This window comes from Elephantulus edwardii, unplaced genomic scaffold (genome assembly GCF_000299155.1).
Source record: "Elephantulus edwardii isolate Elephantulus edwardi_28Jun2011 unplaced genomic scaffold, EleEdw1.0 scaffold00163, whole genome shotgun sequence".
Lineage (NCBI taxonomy): Eukaryota > Metazoa > Chordata > Mammalia > Macroscelidea > Macroscelididae > Elephantulus > Elephantulus edwardii.
In genome coordinates this window covers 607,573-632,217 of record NW_006399913.1, presented here as the reverse complement: position 1 = coordinate 632,217, position 24,645 = coordinate 607,573, and the positions used below count along the sequence as shown (strand labels likewise).

General features: G+C 36.1%; 1 protein-coding gene across 1 annotated transcript in view; it reads left to right on the top strand.

The window, feature by feature from the left end:
* Positions 1-24,645, top strand: part of TYR (tyrosinase) — a 160,440-nt gene that overhangs the window by 49,124 nt on the left and 86,671 nt on the right. The gene's annotated exons all lie outside the window — the stretch shown is intronic.

Sequence of the window (24,645 nt, the reverse complement as noted above, 5' to 3'; positions counted from 1 at the left end):
GCCCATTTTTCTATTGGATTATTTACCTTTATCTTGTTGTGGTGCTCAAGTATTTTATAAATTCTAGATATAAGTCCCTTATCTGACATGACCAAACACTTTTTCCCAGTCTGTGGCTTCCCTTTTTACCCTGTTGGAGAACTTTTTGGAAGTACATAGGGATTTGATTCTTAGAAGGTCCCATTCATCTATTTTATCTTTTCCTGGTTGTAGGTTAAGGTCTTTTACACTGACATCCTTGATCTTTAGCATTTTAGATAGATCCTTGACTGCAGACTTTCCCAGTGCAACACATTTTTTTAATTTCCTGGATTAAAATTCGTTTGATTTAGAAGATAGTTAACTTTAATATGCCATACAGATCTTCAATCTCCATGTTCTTATATGTAGAAAAAGCAAGTTAATACTTATCCTTTATCCCTTTGGCACTGTGGGAACCTCACAGGGGTATGGAGTCAGATGACCTAAATCTGTTTATATGAGCTGATTGTTAACATTTTTTCCCTCACCTGTACTGAGTGCTATCATATTTGGTGATACAAAGTATAAAAGTATTTGAGAATTGGAATCTACCCATACCTGACTCTCTGGTGTGTTTTCAGAGGAAGTTAATCATAGAGGAGGAGTGTGCACATTCACTCTCATTATCTGTCATGCTCAAGTCATTGTTATATAGTCACTGTGTTAATCTCGCTGGGGGGTCATCCTCTTTTTTGCTGATTTGCCTTACCCAATATAATTTATTTTTTCAAGAATTGGTCTTTCCTGTATGGTTTTGTTGTTGTCATGTGCCATCGAGTCGCCTGTGACTCATAATGACATTAGTTCTGAACCTTGCCCTCTCCTGAAGAGACCTGTTTATTCTTCTGGCAGTCTACAGTACGTTCAACACTCTTCTTCAGCACCACAACTCAAGGCATCGATCCTTCTTCTCTCATCCTTAGTGGTATTGTCCAGTTCTCTGATGCATAGCAAGAAATTGAAAAGCCTATAGCCTGTATGAGGCACATCTTAGTTTCTAGACTGGTTTCATTGCTCTTGATTACTTGTATGAGGTCCTTGACAGCAGACTTTCCCAGTGCGATTAATTTTTGTGTTGTTCATTTTTTTTAATTTCTAATGGCTGGTGCCCTTATATAATAATAGTATACTTACACATGGTAGACAGGTTTGATGGAGCTTCCATATTCAGGTAGACTAAGAAGCACAGTTGGCCATCTACTTCTGAAGTAACAGGATTTTAAAAGGCTATAATCTATAGAACGACACTTTTAGATATAGAGCCTTCAGACTGCAAGACACTCAGATATGAGAGAAATACCTGCAAATATATATTTATAATTAAAATGTGGAATATGTTAAGTTTAAATGTAGGTAAATTGGAAGTTGTGAAAAATCAGCTGGAATGTAGAACAATCAGTATTCTAGGCTGAACTGAAAATTCATTCAGGTGAACTGAAATTAACTGTTATTTACCACACTGACTCAGAAAATTGTATGATATACTATCCCAAGAATGAAAACTTGAAAGAGAATGGTGTTGCATTCATAGTAAAAAAGTGCAAGGTATATCCTGAGGTACAATTCTGTGAATGAAAGGATACTATCCATATCTATACAAGGAAAGCCTATTAATACAACTATTATTGAAATATATGCACACAAAATTAATGTCAACATGAGAAAAATGAGGATTTCTATCAACTTTTACAGTCTGAAACTGATTGAACATGCAACCAAGATGCAGTAACAATAATTGATGATAGGAGTGCAAAAATTAGAAACAAAGCAAATTGGCAAACTGAAATTATAGATTTATAGAAACAAGGTTGGAGATCCAATGATTTGATTTTATATATTCAATGATTTATTGCAAGTTCAAATTGACATTATTGCTCTTCAGTATTTTTCATAGGTCTCTGACAGTGAACTTTTCCAAAACAATGCATCTCCTTGTCTCCTGACAGCTAATACCAAAGGTGTTGATTGTGAATTTAAGTAAAATGAAATTAATGACCGTTTCAATCCTTTATCTACCATGATACTGTCTACTGGCCTAATGGTAAGGATTTTTGTTTTCTTGATGTTGAGATGCAATCTATATTGAAGGCTGTAGTCTTTGATCCTCTGTAGCAAATATTTCAGGTCTTACTTCAGCAAGCAAAATATGCCATTTGCATAATGCAGGTTGCTGATGAATCTTCCTTGATTCCTTATGTCACATTCTTTTTCATAGAGTCTAACTTCATGAATTACTTGCTCAGCTTACATATTGAGTAGGTATGGGGAAAGGACACATCCCTTATGCACATCCTTCCTGATTTTAAGCCGTGTAGTCCCCCTTGCTCTGTTTGGACAGCTGCCTAAAATTTTCCAGTGCTGACCAATTCCTTTTGGTACAGTGATTCTTTCCTTTCATGTTGTTAGGAGATGCCAATCGTTGGTAAAGGAAATCATGCTTGGAAAGGTGGTTAGTCAGCAAAAAGAGAAGAAGACTCTAAACAAGATGGAATGACACAGTGACTAGTATGTCAGAGATGAAGATGGTGGCACAGGATAAGGCAGGGTTCAGATCTATTGTTCATTGGGTCACTATGAGTCACATTTAACTCAATAACATTTAACAACAACAACATGAAAAACCTAGAATCCTATCCTGGATTCTCCTGTATTCTGTATTCTCAGCTTACTTATTGATATATAGTTAGAATGAATTTAGCTAACCTTCCAGCGGGTTTTCAGAGGCTATGATTCTTATGAGGGGAGATTGCCTGTCTTTCTCTTAGAGAGCAGCTGGTAGATTCAAACTCCCAGTATTTGGATTGGCAGTGTAACTTCCTACCCACAAGGCCATCAGAGGTCATCATATAACTTTCTTTTTTATAACAAGTGGAGACAAATATAAATAGATAAAATGATACATTGGTGGGTTGTTTGGGGGTTTTTTTGTAAGATCATTTTATAGATATTTTTAAATAAAACAGAAATAAGATTTAAGATATTTTAAAAATCATTGGATAAATTTCAAAGTATGTATACCAGTATATGTCCATAATGTCTATTAAGTAATTGTTACATATGTACACAATAACTTGCATTTACCAAATGTAACAGTATGATTTTTACAATAATGCACTATTTAAAAATGCTAACACATGAAATAATTCTGCTGAAGTCCCTTGTTGAATTATTGAAGATGATTTTGATAAATTATGTTTATTTAACCATGGTCTTAAACAATAAAAATAGAACAATGGTTTGCCATCTTTAGTATGCATCAGAATTACCCGATGGAATTATTAACACAGCTCAGAAGACATACTCTACCCTGAGATTTCCAATTTAGTAGCTTTGAGGGATGGTAACAGAATTCATAGTTCTCAAAAATTTCCAGATGAGAGTACTGGAACCAAGTATTTGAGAGTGATAGAATTTGTGAATAATTTATTACTCTAGCAATCATCAAATGGTATACTAAAAACTAGTCACCCACTGATTGGTTATATTTGATTCATTGTTCTCATTACAAGAATTAAAAGAATTTTCTGAGTCAAATTAAAATTCTTTCTGAAAGAGGGGTGGGGGACACTGGACATTGTTAAGAGAGAAATGGAACACATAGATATTGACATATTAGGCATTGATGAGATGAAATGGATTGACATGGAATATTTTTCATCAGATAGTCATATGATCTACTATGCCAGAAATTAAAAAATGGGAAAAATGAGGCCACATTCATAGTTAAAAAAATCGTTTCCAGACCCATCTTGGAGTACAATATTGTGAGCGGTAAGATAATATCCATACATATACAAGGAAAACCTGTTAATAACAACATCATTCAAATATATGCACCAACAACCGGAGCCAAAGAAACGGAAATAGATGATTTCTTCCAATTTTGCAGTAAGTAAGTGATCAAACATGCAACCAGGATCCACTGATAATAATGGGTGGCTGGAAAGCAAAAGTTGGGAACAGAGAAGGATCAGTAGTTAGGATAAAATGATAGAATGTTGTACAGTCAATGATTTTATTTATTGCATATTTATTTATTAATATCTTTTATTAAAACATAGTGACTAAACACATGAACTTCACCTGATAGTCTACAGAGGAATCAGATTGACTACATCTATGAAAAGAATCATTGGAAAATCTTAATACTAGTTGTGATAACTAGGCCAGGTGCTGATTGTCAATCAGATTATCAACTATTTACATGCAAGTTCAAACTGGAGTTAAAAAACTACAGAATCAAAACTTGATCTTGAGTCTGAATTTTAAAACAAAACAAGACAAAAAACAAACAAAAACACACCTCAGAGTCTGGTTTGAGGCCTTGGACATTCATGAGCAAATCCAGATAAGCTTTGAGAAGGATATCAAGAATATTATCCATGAAGAATGCAAAAGGTCATTACAATGACAGAGGAGGAAGAGACCTAGATAGATGTTGGAACTGACTCTAACTATTGCACTCAAGCACTGAGAAGCCAAAGTGAAGGGAAGAAATTAAGAAATTCAGGATCTTTTGTGAAAAATAATGTATTCAAACTTTGTAAATAAATCAGAATCCAATTTTAAAAAAGATATTTACCCAAAAAGGGCATATATAAGCTTCCTAAAACAAATTAAGTTAAGGACCTGAGTAGAAGATTTCAAAAGACAAAGCAATGGATTATAAGGAAATATGCAAAGAGTTGGAGTTAGAAAAATCAAAAGGGCTAAACTCACTTGGCATTTCCTAAACAGAAAGAATTGAAGAACAAACTGAAGCCATGAGTGGCAATACTATGCTATGGACAGAATATTGAATAACCCAGGAACCAGCAAAAGAAGATGGAAGGACTACACAAAGTCACTGTACCAAAAAGAACTGACAGAGTAGAATTTCATGAAACAATACGTGACGAAAGGACAATAAAGATGGAAGAGGAAGTTCAAGCTGCTCTGAAGTAATTGGCAAAAAACAAGGCCCTAGGAACTGACAGAATTCCTATTAACATATTTAAATACATCAGCCCTAGACATGCTCAACAAGCTGTGCTAAGAAATCTAGAAGACAACCACCTGGCCAACTTACTGGAAGATATCCATACCTATTCCCGTTCCAAAAAAAGTTCATCTGAGAGAGTGTGCAAATTACCAAATGATATCATTAATACCACAGAGAAGTTAAATCCTGCTGAAGATCATCCAAAAATGATTGAAACCATACATAGACAACTATCAGAACTACAAGCTTGATGTAGAAGAGGCTGTGGCACTGGGACATCACTGACAATTTCCAATGGATTTTGGCTGAAAGCAGGGAGAGACAAATGAATGGATATAATGACTTCATTGACTATGCAAAGACATTTTTTTTCCCATTCATTGTTGCACATTTTACCCCCTCTCTTCCTTTCCCCCTCCCCCAGTTCACTTTTCATTTAATGTTCTCCCCTCACCGAGTCCTCTTTGCAATGCTATATCTCTTTTTCAGGGCTGTTGTCATACTTACAATGACTAATCATATATATATATATATTCCTTTTAGACCGTTCTGTCTTTCCAAAGCATAAATACTACATAGAACTACTGTTATCAGGCAGGTCTGACATGGGAAGTTGGGAGGAGAATACAGTAAGAATGGAAAGATAGGAGTCATTGATGTCATAAAACAAAATATAAATTAATGACTGATTTGAAAACCAATATACTTTGCAAACACACTTACATCACATAACACAAAGCAAAAGACTCCCAAAGAAACAAATAATAAAAGAGTGGATATATAATACCTGTTGCCCGGATTCCAGCCTCCCTGTATCTTTGTTGAAAATTATCAGGGAGTAAATCACAAAGAGAATTTAATGCAAATGAAGCCAAGCTCTTTCTATTGAAAACCTTCAGCTTGACTCAGGAGGGAGGATTCAGCAAATACAATGCAAGAATCCAGTAAACTGCTAAGGATTGTTTTAGTCCCTCAGGGTGGACTCCAGCATGTACCATGCTCCCCCACATCCTGAAATAGCATTTGGTTTATTACAAATATTTAGTATGAAATTTGGCTTCCCATAAATGCCCGTTCCATTAGAGAAAAGACATTTTTACTGTAAATTACAGCAAATTGTGGATAACCTTGATAAGAATGGGAATCCCAGAACACTTGATCCTGCTCATGTAAAACTTATCTGTATACCAGGAGGCAGTCATCAGAATAGAGCAATGAAACACTGCATGGTTCAAAATTAGGAAAGGAGTATGTCTGGGACGCATCCTGTCTTCATGCCTTTTCAAACTGTGTGCAGAACATATCATTCAAGAGGCTGGACTTTATGAAGAGGAATATGGGATCAGGATTAGAGGAAGACTCATCAACAAAATGTGTGGTCCAGACGGCACAATCTTGCTTTCTGAAACTGAGGAATACCTGAAGCATTTGCTGTAAAGGTCAAGGACTTTAGTCTTCAATATGTATTGAACCTCAATATCAAGAAAGTGAAGATTCTCACCATTGGGCCAATTGGCAGCATCATGAGAGACAGAGAAGACATTGATATTGTAAACAATTTTAGCTTGCTTGAATCTACAAACATCACTCTTGGCACCAGCATTTAAGAAATCAAAAGATGATTACCATTAGGGAAATTTGCTATCAGGGACATCTCCAGAGTGCTAAATAGTAACGATGTCAGTATAGAAGCTAAGGTATACCTGATTCAGGCCATGGCATTCGCAATTACCTGTTATCCATCAGAGAGCTGGACAATGACAAAGAGGATAAAAGAAGAATTTATGCCTTTGTGTTTTTGTGTTGCTGGGGAAGAGTATTGAATTACTATGGTTTTCCAAGAAAACTAACAGGTCTGTCCTGGTAAGGGTAAAGTGAAGCTGTTTCTTAGAGGCAAGGATTTTAAGGCTTCATCTGACATACTTAGGGCATTTTGCCAGGAGGAACCCATCTTAGAGAAGGATATCATGCTTAGAAGGATGGAGGGATTATACAGGAGAGGAAGACCTTGGATTAGACAGATTGACATAGTAACTGGTAATAAAGGTAAATGTGTGAAAGACAGTGATAGCCAGGATAAAGCAGGGTTCAGAGCTACTGTGCATAGGGTTGTTGTGTGTTGCAGTCAACTCAATGACATATAATAATAACAATGATACATTTAAATAGGAGCTCTGCTGACCTAGTGGTAAGAATCTGCATTGTAATCCTAAAGGCAAATGGTTCTAATCCACTAATTTATACTCAGGACAAGGATGGGCAATCTCTTCCCGTGAGATTTGCTACTTCTGAAAACCCATTGCAGAGGATCAGCTATGGGTGAGTTCCAACTTGATAGTACAATATAAAATATTAATAAAATAGTAATATGAAAATTACTAAAAGTTAATTATATCTACTTCTGTGGACTTTATTCTTTATTTGAGAAAACTGAACACTGAATTGAAATTTAATGTTTTTGTTTGACTAGGGACTTCTTAGATCCAAGATCTTTTTAATCTGCAATTTTTACATTTCTGTTGAAAATAGTTTAAATTACAAACCTCTCAAAGAGTCCATCCACCCAATAAAAGATTGTAGCATTGTGTGTGTCACCCTGTAATGCTGTGCATCCCATTATTTATGATTTAAATTGTCTATTAAGATAACAATTTAGAGGAAATACAGCCAGGAGGTCAAATGGTCACTTTTCAATCTTCAGATACACTAATGTCTATTTCTTATCTTCTCTTTGGCTCCTTTTCTCCAGTTTACTATCATTTAAAAGGTTTGAAATGAACTTTAAATCACATAAATTAAATATCTATTTTAGCTACATATTTCTTTCTCATATCAAAATCTAATCTTTCTCTAATTCCTATCTAGTCAGAAGTTATTCAGAGTCACCTTCCTGCTGCTTTCTCAAAAGCTGAGACTACACAGAAGAAGATTGTCTATCTTTCTCCTGAGAAGAGACTGGTAAATTCGACTTCCAAAGAGTGACTGTGGGTTAGCCAGACAACTGGTTACAGTCTCTGTCCCCAGAGCTCAAATTGTAACAGGCATAATACTTAATAATAATAATAATACCACAAAATAATGTGGTAACATGTATTATAAAGCTTCCTAGGGAGGAAGATGATGATGATTTAAATAAGCTGATCCATATGAAAATGCCCACTGAGTTCCTAAAATTACAATTGTTCACATTTTCAAACTTCATTTTCAAGGAAACAAGTAGGAGCCATTATTGCTAAGAAACAATCACCCAGTCACCCATTAAATTTGTCTCATTACTTCCAACAGTGCGTAGTGTTGACTTTTTAAGACAGTAGCTTTTTTATTATTATTTTCATAATACAGTGGAAGAAAAATATCAAGGGAAGAAAATAATATATTAAGGAGTAGTTTTTGAAGTGTTCATTCAGGTTTGCAGGAAGGAGAACAATGTCGCCTAATTAGATGAATTTCAATCCTGGTTGCACGTGAAAATTGTATAGAGTATTTTTTAAACAGGCATGTGACTGGGACCCATTCTAGATCAACTAAAGCCTAATCTGGAGAGTCAAAATTTAGTCATTAATAAAGCAAACAAAATCTCTCAGATTGTTTTGAAAAAGAAAGGAAAACAAGATCGATTGTGAAGTTTAAATTTCCTATTGATATCATCAGCCTGAAACTGTGTTCATTAATTTCCCACAGGAACTATTGCAAACAGCCTTGAAGGCATAACAGAAAATAATTCAGACAACTGTCACTACCTTACACAAAGAACTGTGAGCCATTTTGTCATCTCTAACTACTAATAAGGTCCCTGCTGGCTCATTAGACTTTTTATCCATAGGGAATGCATGGACAGGGTGAGACAACGACACATTGTACATCATACTGTTTGTTGTTCAGTGGATGAAAATGTCACGTCAATAAATTCATTTCAGGTATAGAACAAAAAAAGTTCAAAAACTCTAACAGCAAGTAAACGAAGATGATGTCCAACTCTGCTTCATGGAAAAGAACATATGTTTGGGGATCAATCAGAGCCATATTCAATTCTTTGAAACCCTCAATTACTAGCTTATTAATTTAGATATATTACATAACTGATAAATGACAACTTTCCTATTCAGTAAAACTGGGTCAATGATAATCATATTATAAGCAATCTTGTGACTCAAATAAGATCATACAAATGAAAACTATTTTAAAATGTTGTAGGTTTTTCACTATGCTTAGAAGAGTATTCATGCTGTAGATTAGGACTTCTAGAGGTCTTCCTAGCTTTCTTTCAGTTGAATTTTTTTTTAGATGAATTTTATAGTCTTTGATTTTACTTCTAGTTTGAGGATCCCCCTTGAATTGGTTTTTGTGTATGGTGTGATGTGTGGGCCTGGCTTAAGTTTTCTGCAGATGGTTTTCTAATTTTTCTAATACTATTTCTTAAACAGACTGTAATATCTGCACTTAACTGATTTTGTTTTCCTTGTCTAAGATCAATTGACCATAGGTAGATAAGCTGATTTCTGGATTTTTATTCTATTCCATTGATCTTTGTATCTGCCTTTGTACCTGTACCATGCTGTCATGATCACAATGGCCATATAATAGGATTTGAGGTCAGGGAGTGTGATGCCTCCTACCTTATTTCTCTTTTAAAGTAGTATTTTGCTTGTCTGAAATTTCTTTCTATTCTAGATAAAAATTGGAAATTGCCTTTCTCCAGTGGGTAATAAGGAAACCCACAGACTGGGGAAAAATGTTTGGCAATACATATTTCATAAGTGACTTTATGTCTAAAATTTATAGAATATTCCAGAACTTCAACAAGAAAAAGATAAACAATCCAATCACAAAATTGTCACAGGATATGACTCAACTGTCCACTAAGGAAGACATTCAGATGACAAACAAACACATGATGAAATGTTCAAAAGTCTTAGCCATCAGAGAAAAGCAAATCAAAATAACTATAATGTATCATCTTACCCCAGCAACAATAGCAAACTTCAACAGGCAGCAAACATCAAATGCTGATGAGGTTACAGAGAGATTGGAACTCTTACTAACAGGTGGTGGGAATTTAAAATGGTACAGTAACTATGGAAGGACGTCCGATGCTTTCTCAAAAAGTTTTATATAGAAAAACCATTTGACTCAGAAATTCGACTACTGGGAATATAATGTAAAGAAACCAGAGTGATGACTCAAATAGATGTATACACACTAATGTTTATTGTTGGGTTAGTCACAATAGCAAAGAGATGGAAGCAACCCAAGTGACTGTTAACTAATGAATGGATAGAAAAATTATTATGCATTCACACAATGAAATATTAAGCATTATTGAAAAACAATGAATTCATAGAACCTTACATAATATACAGGAGCCTGAAGGGCATTATACTGAATTAAATATCTCAGTTACAAAAGGGAGAATCCTGCATAACATTGCTGTTATAAACTAGGATAACCAAAGGGGTGCTGGGGAGAGAATGAGAAAAGAGTGGATAGATAATAAACACTGCATTAAAACAGATCAAGAGAAGAACTGTCTGAAAGAATTATGATTAGACATTATATGTATGACAACAACCTAGAACAAAGGGTGGATAGAAGGCAAGGGTGAGGATGGAGGAGAAAAGGGAGGAAGAAAATGTACAATAATTTAAAAAATTGAAATGAAATAGATGCTTTTGTGGGGAAAGAACAGATAATCTGAGAGGCTATGCACTATGAGGAGAAATGTGGCATCAGGATTGGAGGAACACTCATCAACAATCTGTGTTATGCAGATGATACAACCCTGCTTGCTGAAACTGAGGAGGACCTGAAGCGCTTGCTGCAGAAGGTCAAGGACTGCAGCCTTCAATATGGATTGATGCTCAACATCAAGAAAACAAAGGTTCTCACCACCGGACAAACTGGCAGCAACATGATACATGGTGAAGAGATTGAGATTGTTACCAGCTTCAGTTTGCTGGCTCCACAAGCAACATTCTTGGTACCAGCAGCCAGGAAATAAAAAGATGAATTGCATTGGGAAAGTGCAGTCAGAGACCTCTCCAAAGTTCTATAGAGCAATGATGTCAGTGTGGAGGCTAAGGTGTGCCTGATCCAGGCCATGACCTTTGCAGTTATTTGCTATGCATCGGAAAGCTGGACAATGACAACAATGACTAGGGATTATAGAAGGAGAATTGATGCCTTTGAGCTGTGGTGCTGGAGAAGAGTTTTGTTTATATCATGGACTGCTAGGAGAACAAACAAGTTCATCCTAGAGAGGGTGAGACCAGGCTGCTCCTTGGAGGCAAGGATTCTGAAGCTTCACCCGACATACTTTGGACGTGCTACTGAGATGGATTGATTCAGTGACTGGGGTAATTGGGGTAAGTATGTCAGAGACAGTGAGATTGGCACAGCATAGAGCAGGATTTAGGGCTGTTGTACATAGGGTCGCTATGACTCACAGATGACTCGACAGCACATAACAACAACAACGTTTGAAAATGTTGATGTAAACAATTATTATTAAATTATTAAAATTACTTCTTTTTTATTTCCAAAGATAAAATCTAAGCAAGAGAACTCAACCCACTAACTCATTGCTATTGAGTCCAACATCCTGTTGACCCTCCAGTGGGTTTTCTGAGCCTGTCAATTGTACAGGAGGAGATCACCCATATTTCTTCCACAAAGTTGTTGGTAGATTCAAACCCCCAAAGTAGTATAGACTTCAGGTTAGCAAAACCAATCATTTTTAAGGTGCTATCACTGATCAAAAATGAACTGTGCAAAGTAGTAAAATAGAAATTATTTACATTTTTACATGCATAATACTTTTATCTATCATGACAACTGATAAATACCAGTATTATGTTCTCCAGGAGTCCTTATGGAACTTATGGAGAGAATCTTTTTTTTCTTCATATATCCATCCTCTCTAGGATGGGATCTTATGAACTCTAGTGGCAACTGCAGTGTACAGTGAAATCCATCAGTTGCTCTGTGGGAGAAAGATGTACATTTTCCTCCTTTATTATTTACTTCTTCTGAAAACCCACTGGAGGGTCAGTTCCAACTCCACAGAACATAACAGCAGCAACTAGGATGAGATGATTATTGAGAAGTATTCATATTTGTTTTCTTTTATTTTTTGTTGTTCTTTTAGTGAAAGCTTGCAAAGAAATTGGTTTCATTCATTCATACATATACATTTTTCCTCTCTTCTCCTTTCTCAGTTCACTTTGTAATGTTTGTCCTGTTTCTGGTTGTCTCAGACATAATGTCTAATGGTCCATTTTCTTTTAAATGATAAGATATGCAAGGCTTTGTTTTTGATAGTGTAAAATTACAGTGAAAGACTTGATTCCTACTTCTGAGGCATTTCCAGTTGATTTGAAGTGATAAGATGCATTCAGTTCTTTAAAAAATATTAAAATAATCAGATTTTCTGTATCATAAATTGAGTTCTCATCACAAAGAGGGTTTTTGTTCAGCCTGTCCTTCAAAGCTATTTCTGAGCACAAATCAGAATTTCCTTGGAAAAATTCTCACATTCTTCTTACTTGAAAAGCGTTCTTTAAAACACCTGAAGATTTCATAGATGCAACAGCTGATTAGGTAACATTTGAAAGGAGTTAAGAAACAAATTTGCTGGAAACACTCTTCACATGGCAATCCTGGTTCTTAGAATTGCCATCTAGGAACTAAAGTTGGATGAGGGCAAGCAGTAGTTTTTTGAAAGTTTCTTAAAAGTAATCAAGTTCAGGAAAGACTGGGATAACTAGAATGGATATATGTATCTATCTGTAGCAAAAGATTTCCTGCAGTGATACTGTGGAAATGCCCTTTGTATCTAGCAGCTCCCTTGACCAACTTATCAATGGCATAGTGCCAAGAAGTTAAGCTACCAACTAAAAGGAGAGCAGTTTTCCTCCACGGGTTGCTCCACTCTCCTCCTGTCAGATGTTTACTGCCTCTGTAAACCTACTAGAAGGTCAGCTCTGTGTAGGTTCAGACTCAAAGGTACGTAACAACAATATCAATTTCAATGCTGTTGTCAGTAGCCGCAGAATTAATATCAACTCAATAGTAACTCTATATAATAGATTTGTCTCTTAGAGTTTTCTAGACTGTAATCTTCATAGGATGCAATTGCCAGATCTTTCTCCCTGAGAGACATTAGATGAATTCAACCCCCATCTTTCAGTTGGCAGTGGAACTCTTAAAGGATTCAAGATAAAAATGTTCAGCGTGCCAATCAAATGAATACTAGAAAATATTGGTGCCAATGTTGCTAAAATGAAAGACTTTAACAATTACTAGGTGGGAGCTCTGGTGGCCTACTGACAACAAGATGGGCTGCAAGGTTAAAGGCACTCAGTTCACGGCCACTGGGTGCTCCTCAGGAGAAAGATGGACAACCTTCCATGCGATTAACTGCCTCTGAAAACCCACCAGAGGTTCAGCTGTGGGTCTGTTCTAACTAAACAGTACATAACAACAGGAATGATTAAGTAGTAAATGTCTTACAGTAGGTATATTCTTTGTTTACATTTAAAAAAATCTTTTACTTGTTAGCTGGTAGCTCAAATTAAGAAAATTGAGTTAAACAATAGATTTCAATATGGATTTCAAAATATAAAACTGAAAAGGAGTTTAAAGAATTAAGTGTAATACATGTAAAAATGTTATTCCTATCTTCCTATTTAGGAAGGCAAGTTTTCTGAACATTTAAATGTTTTAAAAGTAGAATAGAATTTATGATGAACTCCGCCCTTTCAGTAATAATTATTGATCCATAAATAACTAATTTTAAAAAATCTTTAAGAATTGTATTTTAATTAATTTTACTCTAATAGGAGCCCTGGTGACACAGTAGTTATTATACTTGGCTGCTAACTAAAAGTCAGCATCTAAAACTCACCCCTGCAACCTAGGAGAGCAGCGAGGCAACCTGCTGCCACACAGGTTGACAGCCTGCAAGAGCTCTGGAACAGTTCTACTCTACTCACAGGATTCAGTGTGAGTTCGAATCATCTCAACAACAGTGCATTTCTATTATTTTATTATATTTTATGATCTTTAGTAATATTTAATATATTTGTATGATTTTGACCAGTTGTCTATTTGTAAAACTGGGAATGATAACTAAACATAGAATAAAGTTAGCATGATGTTGCGGCTATTGTTGAGTATCATCAAGTCAAAAGAGACTGCTGTTCCTCCTGTGCATTTTCAGAGGCAATAAATCACATGGGAGGAGACTTCCCATCTTTCTTCCACTGAGTAGCCGGTAGATTTGAACTCTTTACCTTAGTGTTGGCAGTGCAATTTCTTTCCTTTAAGCCATCAAAGCTCTTCAGAAAATCAGGATAGGCTCTTAAAATTTAAGAAGAAGAAAAAAAGTTAAGTCTAAGCTCTGGTGGCCTAGTGGCAAGAAGCTGTGTTGTAATGCCAAAGGCATGTGGTTCAAGGCCACCAGCTGCTCTGCAGAAGGAGGATGGGCAAACTCCTCCTGTGCAATTAACTGCCTCTGAAAACCCACCAGTGCATCAACTATGGGTTGGTTCCGACTCTAAACAGTACACAAGTACAACGTACACACACACACACACACACATACAATATAGATATAATTTTGTGGGAAAATAGAATAGAGCTTGATTTGGGGTAATAAAAGAAGCCACGGAAAATTAAAATGTAAAAGAATAATGTACATATTTTGTAGTGAATAAAAATGTTTAAATCGCTGATATTGATGTAGCAAGAACCTGTGCTGCAATCCCAAAGGCACATGGTTCAAGGCCACCAACTTGCCCCTTGAGAGAAGGTTGGGTGATCTCCTCCTATGGAATTAACTGGCTCTGAAAACCTACAGGGAGGTCAACTATGGGTCGGTTCCAATTCATGGTACCCAACAACAATAATTAAAAGATTTAAATATAATTCTGTGGGGAAATAAGCTAGAATTTGATTTCAGATAATGAAAGAAGCCACATAAAAATTATACTGTTGTTGTTGTTATGTGTCATTGAGTCGTAGACGTCTCATAAAGGCCCTATGAAGGGAAGTCCTCAACACTTGTGTGACTTTCATCCTTTCTCCAGGTTCATAGGGCTTCCAGAGGCAAGCTATTTACAGAAGTGGATGGCACTTATGCTTCCAAGTTTGTTTTAATCAGGGAGCTCCACCAAACACTGTCCACCATGGGTAGCCATTATCACTTTTGACACCCCAATGTCACAGTGTTCAGTTTCACAGCAAACAAAAGTTACCTCTGTATGGCAATTGAACACACCAGGGCTATACGACATAGAAGAATGTTTGTGCAAATACAATTAAAAAAACAGTTGACAGACTTGTGTAAAAATTATACTGTACAAGAATAATTTCTGTATTTTGATGTGAATACAAATATGTAAATCACTGGCAGTGACACATTTTAAAATTCCATTTTTTTCCAAAAAATTATCCTATTTAAATCCCTACATACTTTATCTTCTGAATCTATTTATGATAGTGATACAAAACAATTTGAGATATATTTAAAAATCTGTGAAGGAGTACATAAAGAATGGCTGTAAAACCTCAGTTTAGGGTGTTTTTATCTTGGTTGGGTTTTTTTTTCCCCCACTCAAGGATAAAACGAAGACCATTGCTTTATAAAATGTTGCTTTCCGTAATATATGATCTCTCACTACATGGAATAGTAAATCACTGCATTTAAGTTGTTGAGCTGTCAAAAATAGAGTGTATTCCAATCTGAACTTCCTACTTATCATCCTTTAACCTTCAACAAGTGAGTTGACCTGTGTAAATCTTGTCTGTATAAGGAAGATGATGAAGGAACCAATTTCTAGGATCATCCTGAAAATTATACAAAACTATTCTCATCAAACTCTTAGAAAAATCCTTCACATAGTAAATGTCATATGTAAGCACTGATTCATCAAAGCTTCCATAGAAAAGAGAGCTCACAAGAAGAAAAATGTGTACATTTGGGAAGTCTTCAAGAGGAAGCAAGTCTTGGTATTATTTGCAAGAATGACGCAAAACTCAGAGAAAGGAGAGAAAACTACAATGGTGGGAGAGCATTAGATACAAATCAAGAGTTATGCTTTTAAAACAAATAACCAAAAGCGTTAGGTAATGGAAAGCAGTCCTAAAGTTTGACAAAAATACTTACTTTAAGATTCTTTTAAGTTATATGTTTTCTAAACAATGGTTGAAAATCTTGCTCATTATATTTTTTAAAAATTTCTTTTTTATTATATTCATTTCAGGATTTAACTTTTGTTGTTGTTGTTGTGTACCATACAATCATATCTAACTGGAACAGGAGAAAGTTGCCCCTCCTCCAGCAGGGCATCTGGTGGATTCAAACCATGCTCTTCCGAGACTGCAGTGTAGAAACTAGGCCACCAGAGATTCCTTAGTTCACTATCTTATAGTGTACAATATGTAGGGATACTTCAGAGGAAAAACTGACCTAGTAGTATTTTTTTCCTATTAGAAGTCGTTGTTGTTGTTGTTATGTGCCATCAAGTCGCTTGCGACTCATAGTGACCCTATGTACAACAACCCTAAACTCTGCTCTGTCCTGTGCCAATCACACTGTCTCTGACACTCCCAAACCGATTATCCCAGTCACTCAGTCAATCCCCTCCTGCGCTTTCCCTCCACCCTATGAAGCATGATGTCCTTCTCCAAGGACCTGTCTCTCCTCACAACATGTCCAAAGTATGTTAGACGGAGCCTCAGAATCCTTGCCTCCAAGAAGCCACCCGGTTTAACCCTTTCCAGGATAAATCTGTTTGTTCTCCTAGCAGTCCATGGTATTCTCAATACTCTTCTCCAGCACCACAGCTCAAAGGCATCAGTTCTCCCTCTATCCTCTTTGGTCATTGTCCAACTCTCTGATGCATGACAAGTGGTTGTGAAGACCATGGCCTGTATCAGACGCACCTTAGTCTCCAGAGAGACACCATTGCTCTTCAGTACTTTGGAGAGGTCCCTAACAGCAGACTTTCCCATGGCAATGTGTCTTTTAATTTCCTGGCTACTGGTGCCAAGATTGTTGACTGTGGAGCCAAGCAAACTAAAGCTGTGAACAATCTCAATCTCTTCACCATCCATCCTGATGCTGCCAGTTGGTCCAATGGTGAGAATCTTTGTCTTCTTGACATTGAGCCTCAATCCATATTGGAGGCTGCAGTCCTTGACACTCTGCAGCAGGTGCTTCAGGTCCTCTTCAGTTTCAGCAAGCAGGGTAGTGTCATCTACATAATGCAGATTGTTGATAAGTCGTCCATCAATCTTGACCCCACATTTTTCCTCATAGAGCCCAGCCTCCTGGATAATCTGTTCTGCATATAGGTTGAAAAGGTATGGAGATAGAATGCATCCCTGGCGTACCCCCTTCCCTATTTTGAACCATGCAGTGTTGCCTTGCTCTGTTCTGACGACTGCCTCCTGGCCTAAGTATAGGTAGTCATTGAAAACCCAGGGATTCTACCTAATACACGTAAGCATGACCATAACCCAGAGTAAACAATACAGCAAGTTGTTTTATTTTTGGTTCCTTAAGCAATGAGTTATGGGAATATAATCAATGCACATCTTTTATATTAAAATTAAGGAATTTGGCTGAGAAAAAGATCATAATTTTATAAAATGAAACTAGAACTTCTCTAAAGCTTAGGTAGTGCAGTGGTTTTAATTTACCAGCCTTTCCATACTTTGCTTCTGTGATGATTTATCGGCTTGTGAAATTTAGTGAATAATTTTATCATGTCTTGGAAAAAGTGCAGTCAGAATATTTCCTGAAAGTAAGTCTGATAAAGCTTTGTCTTACATACTTTTGGCATGTTGCTAAGTTATTTTTTGAAAAGGGACAACATACTTGGAAAAGGGAGAATATTTGCAATGAGATGGATTGTCACAATGACTCCTGCAATTGATTCAAGTGTATCAGAGATGAGGATGGTACAGAGTTCAAATCTGTTGTTCATAGGGTCATACTGACTCATACTCAACTTGACAACTCTTTACCAACAACAATCATGTCCTGTAGATTTGCTGCGAATTGAAATCAGCTAGACAATGTGTTTCAGCTTTGGATTTACCTTGTCCAGATTCTAGCATTTTTGTCCATGGAGATTTACACTACTAATCCCAAACGGTGAGATTCCACAAAAAAACAAAACAAACAAACAAACAAAAAAACTCCACTAAAGAAAGGTGAGCAATCTCCTTCTACTATGGTTTTTGTTGCTAGGTGCCATGAAATCAAGTATGACTCATAACAACCCTATCTATCCTTTGCCATCTCCATCAGTTCTGTGACAGTAACTGTATCAGTCCATCTCATTGGGGACACTCCCATTCTTTTCTGGGCCTCCACCTATCCATGTTGTTTTTCAAAGACTGGCTCCTCCTAACATATCAAAAGTATGTAAGACAAAGTTTTACTATCCTTTCTTCTAAGGAACACCCTGGTTGTACTTCCTCAGGACATACTTGCTTGACCTTTTGAAGCCCAAGGACATTCAATATTCTTCCTCCAAACCACATTGGAGAGTATTGATTCTTCTCTGTTGTCCTTAGTTATTTCCCAGATTTCAAACACATAGTATGTTACTGAAAAGACCATGGTTTGATTTAGGTATTCCTGAATCTTTAAATTGACATCATTGCTCTTCACTACTTTGGAAAGATCCTTAGAAGCAAATTTCCCAATACAATAGGCTTTTTGATTTCCTGACCCAATGGAGGGTCACAATCATGAGTTTACGTTTTCTGATTTTTGTTTTTGATTATAATTTTACACTGAATTTACATTTGTTTCATATTTAAAATTCTTTAAATTCAGTGGTGGTAGAGGAAAAAATCATTCATATTTTAAACTATATCTAGAGAATTTATTTGATGTCAGCCATCAAAAAGCGAAATAGAAAGTTCACTTTAAGTAAAAATAAGATCATTTCAGTAATTGGTTCATAATAAGGGATGAAAATAGAACCAGAAACAAAGAAATTACAATATAAGCATTGACTGAATAGTTGTGTGTTTTGTGTATTTTTTTAATTGATGTCACAAAAAAGGTGGGTTAGAGAAGTTGAGAAAGACTTTTGGTGCCCATAAATATTTGTGGATTTTAGGAAGTGTTAAAAATTTATAATCATAATTATAGAATGTGAATCATTCTATACTTTATAGAACATTTTTAGGTCAAAAATATGTCTGAATTAATGTAATACTAGGGCTCTTTATTAGAAACTGTTAGTTAAATTAATCTTTCCTAGTTGTCTTGGATATTAGATAAACTATTCAAGAGTTCCCACCCTCTTAAGGTTTTGTTTCTAAATCTGTCTTATGAAAATACAATTTCTTAATGTCATTTCATTGTATCAAAGTCAAAACCCTCTTCTTTCCACATAATGGCTCAGCTATGGCATAATTATTGCCTTAGTAATTTGGAACGTCTGCCAATTACAAGTGTTTGTTAGAGTTTGCATTCGTTATTTTAAGTATATATTAATCCCAGGCAGACTACCATGTTAAAGATCAATTTAATTCAACAAGGGCTGAGTTTAATTCAAACATTTCATATTGGTCAAAAAGGCTGTGTCAATTTCTCCTTTATATTTGATCTGTGTGTTATGTGTTGAGTACCATTGAGTTAGAACTGACTGACAGCTGAATCTCATCACATGGGAGGAGATTGTCTATCCTCCTGTCAAGAAGAGAGGGAATTCATTCTGTGTGACTTTGGGATTACAGTTTCTTACCAGTAGGCCACCAGCACTACTTAGTAACTTTGTTAAAATGCATTCTTTGTTAACACTGCATTCTTTGGTTGTGATTCACAGCACTACCCTATGTATTTTGTGCCCTATCCTCCTTTTTTTTAAATTGGTTTGCTTACAAAGTTTATATCTACATTGTGTTTCACACTATTCTTCATTCACATTGTATTTTATATAATTATTCTCATGCATTACGTTTTGTAGAATTAATAACCATTGGACCTTGCCCATCGTTACCCTGTCTTTTCTCCTAATTTTTTCCCATTTTGCTCCTCACTTCCCTCCACCCATCAAACTGTGCAGCCCTGTGGAAAAGTGGGAGTTCTCATACACTTAGTGGGATTGTAAAACAGTGCAACCACTTAAGAAGACAGTTTGGCTTTTTCTCAAAAAATTGAACAAAGAAATTCCATAAGACCCAGCTATTCCATAACCAGGAATATGCCCTATCTTAAAGGAGTGTGAAATGACATACTATTCTTTCTCAAGAAGTATGTGAGTGATAACACAAACAAGAAAATTAAAAACTCAAATATGGATGTATAATTTATAGACACACAAATATGGATGTATAATTTATAGATATTAAAATTCCAACTCTTCCACTATCTGTGTAAATTTGGGAAATTCAAAATTCTCTGAGCCTTAATTTTCTTTTCTTTGCAATAGGGAATAATTTCTTACTAATCAAGTTGCTCAAAGGATTGCGGTAAATATATGTCATTAAAAGCATTTAGCACAATTAACATTCACACAATAGCTGCTTTTAAAATTTGTCATTAGACAAATTTTAATTGAAAATAATATTCATATCACTGCCTTAATTACTATTTTTACTAAATTTTTGTTCCAAAGCATAACAGACTGATTTCCAAAGGAAGACAACAAATTTCACCAAACTAATGAGAAGTTACCTAATTTAACCTCTGAAGAATTCTCTATATTTGACAATGGCATATCTGATAGGGGATATTTATCTAAAATTTATAGAATACTTCAATACCTCAAAACACAATGGTAAACAATCCAATCACAAAATGGTCACAGGATATAAATAGACACTTCACCCATTCAAGAAGACATCAACTGGCAAAGAGACACTTAAAGAAATGTTCAAAATCCCTAGCCATCAGTGAGATGCAAGTCAGAATAACTATAAAAATTCATCTCCCCTCAGCAACAGTAGCAAAGTTCAACAGAACTTATGACAAAATTGTGGAGAGATTGAAACTCTTATTCACTGCTAGTGGAAATGTAAAATGGTACAGACACTATAGATGGCAGTCTGATGTGGATTTCTTTTTTTTTTTTTTTGGATGTGTGTGTGCATTTGTTGTTTTTTTTTAAAATAAAAATATCATTTGACCCAGCAATTCCACTACTAGGAATATACCCTAAAGAAACCAGGTCCACAAATCAAATAAATATATACACACCCATGTTCATTACTGTGTTATTCCCAATAGTAAATAGATGAAAGCAAACCAAGTGTCTATCAACAAATGAGTGGATAGAAAAATTATGGTACATTTACACAATGGGCTATCACGCCTCACTGAAAAACAATGAGCTCATAAAACATTACACAACATGGGGAACCTGGAGAACATTAGGCTGAGTGATTTGCCTCAGTCACAAAAGGACACATAGTGTATAACACCATTGTTATAAAATAGGACAGACCTGGGGGTCTGGGGGGAGAATGAGAAAAGGGTGAATAGAAACTAAACACTGCCCTAGAACCGATGAAGGGACGAACTATCCAAAATAAATATATAATTAAGCCTTATATTCATGACAACAATGTGGAACAAGGGATGCATTGTAGTGTGGGCTAGAGAAGGAAAGAAAATGTGCAACAATAAATAAAAAGCGGGGTGGGGGTAAATTTTTCTATAATTCTTTTAAAATATCACTTGTTGCTGCTTCCCTTCAATTTCTATCTTCATTATCCTGCAATCTTTATATTTTAAATTTACTGAAGACTGTTTTTTTTTTTCAGTTTCCTTAACTATTTCTTCCATATAATTCAATGATAAAGATGTAGTTACTTTTTAAGTTCCCTCTAAAAAGCAAGAACAAATTTTGTCAAATTAGAATCACAAGGCCCGATGCTGAGGTGCCTGCATGCACATTTCAGGAGCTTCTTGATTTAATTGTTATTAACCTGGATTATAACCTTTTGACTTCCCTAAAAGGATTGTGTGTGGTGTGTGAGCTATTGCATCAGATTTTGGACACAACAAAGCAGTAAAATTTGTGTTGAGATGAGTAGAAAGAGGTATGGGAGTGTGAGGGACATGTCTGGCCTCACAGGAAGTGATTTTGAGGTGTTAGTTATGCTATTTATGGGGACAGTTCCCCTTTGTGAAGTCAGTAAAGGTCAGATATGGCCATCCCCACATGGCTCTTGCTCTTTGTACTGGTTCATAATAAATTATTGCTAAAATTGAGAAGAATGAGAATCTTAAAATACTTAATAGTATTTATAAGAAATCTACACCTAGACCAGAAGCTGTTGTCCAAATGGAGTAAAGGAAAGTTACATGGTTTACAATCAGGAAGGGTGTGCTCAGGGATGTATCCTTTGTCCATCTCTATTAAATTTGTACACTGAGAAAATTATTCATAAATATGGACTTTGAAAAAGAATGTGGAATCAAGATTGGGAGAAGACTCATCAAAAACCTACTTCATGCAGATGACACAATTATGCGTGCTGAAAATGAGGACATGAAATATTTGCTGCAGATTATTAAGAACTACAGCCTTTGGTAAAGATTACATCTTAACATCAATAAAACAAAGGTCTTCACCACAATATTAATAGTCATAATCATGATAGCTGGAGAAAGTATTGAAATTATCAATGATTTCATCTTGTTTGGATCAACAATTCACATCCTTGGTACCAACAATCAGTAAAATCAGAAGACTTACTATATTAGGGAAGTCCACTGTCCGAGAACTCTCTCTAATCCTTGAGAGTAATGATGTCAGGTTGAAGAATAAGGTGCACCTAATTCAGGCTATGGTTTCTCAATTGCCTGCTAAGCATCTGGGAGTTGGACAATGAATAAGGATGACAGAAGAAGAATTAATGTCTTTGAGTTGTGGTGCTGGAGAAGACTACTCACATCCCACAGACTGCCAAAAGAACAAAGAGGTATGTCCGGGAAAAGATGCAGCCAGAGTGATCCTTGGAGGCAAGGATGGCAAAGCTTTGTCTCTCACGCTTTAGATATATTGCCTTTAGATATATTGCCTTTAGATATATTGCTAGAAGCTATCCCTTACAAAGGGATACAATGCTTAGAAGGGGGAAGGGTTTGCAAAAGAGAACTCCAACAAAATAGATTGACATGATGACTGTAGCAATGGATTAAAATATATCAGACATGATGAGGATGGCAGAGTTCAGATCTGTTTTTCATAGGGTCTCTAGGAGTCATATGCAACTTGACAGCAACTAATAACAAACTAGGAACTCTGACGGACTAATGATAAGGAGTTTCATTGCCAATCCAAAGGCACACAGTTTAAGTCCACCAACTGTTCCACAAAAGAAAGGAAACAAATCTCATTCCTTGTAATTTGCTGCCCCTGAGAACCAACTTGAGGGTCAAATGTAGGCCAGTCTGACTCAAGGATACATAATGGCATCGGGACAGAGGAGAGTCTGAAGAATTTTTACAGATAGAAATGAGTCACAATGGTAAATATAAAAATCCTTACTACTATTAAATCTCTGCATTTTGGATTGGAAAAATCTGCTCTCAAGGACATGTGTGAAGTGCTGAAGAGCAGCATCAGTCTAAAGATTAAGGTATACCTGATCCAAGACACAAGATTTTCAGTTTCTTTGTGGTAATCTGAAAATTGGACAATAAATAAGGATAATAGGAGAAGTGATGACTCTTCATTGTGATGTTGGAAAAGAGAACTGGACTCATGAGCCGTCAAAATAAACAAAAACCAACAAGTCTGTCTTGGAGAAAATAAAATTAGGTGCTTCTTAGAGGTAAAGATAGTAAAACTTTATTTCACAGAGTTTGAACATATTGTCTGAAGGGGCCAGTCTTTGGAAAAACCACACTATAATAGCAAAATTTGAGGGTCAGAGAGGAGAGAAAAATCTTCAATGATATCAATAGACACAGTGACTGCTGTTATGGCCTTGAGCCACTATTAGACACCATAGCTCTTTAGACATGGCAGAGTTATGAAGATCGTGCAGAATAGTGTAAATTTCAAATATGTTGTCCTTACCATCAATCACTCTGAGTTCTAGGCAAGGGCAGCACATAACCACAAAAAAAAAAAAAACAGTAAAAGAAAGCAACAGGACAAAGTATGAATTCACTGAGTCTATTCTATATGGTTAATTATGCCCATTGTGTATTTACCAACACAATTCAATTTCCTGAGATTAGTTGTAAAATTAACTGTTGTTGTTGTTGCTGTGTGCCATGAATTCGCTTGCGATTCATAGCGACCCTATGTACAACATCCCTAAACGCTGCTCTGTCCTGTGCCAATCTCACTGTCTTCAGCACACCCACCCTGGTTACCCCAGTCACTGAATCAATCCATCTCATCAAGGATCTTCCACTCCTGTGCAGTTCTTCCACCCTCCCAAGAATGACGTCCTTCTCCAAGGACTGGTCCCTCCTTACAACATGTCCAAAGCATATCAGACGAAGCCTCAGAATCCTTGCTTCCAAGGAGCAGCCTGATTTAACCCTCTCAAGGATGAACCTGTTCATTTTCTTAACAGTCCATGGTACATTCAATACTCTTCTCCAGCATCACAGCTCAAAGGCATCAGTTCATCCTGCTTAGTTATTGCCCAGCTTT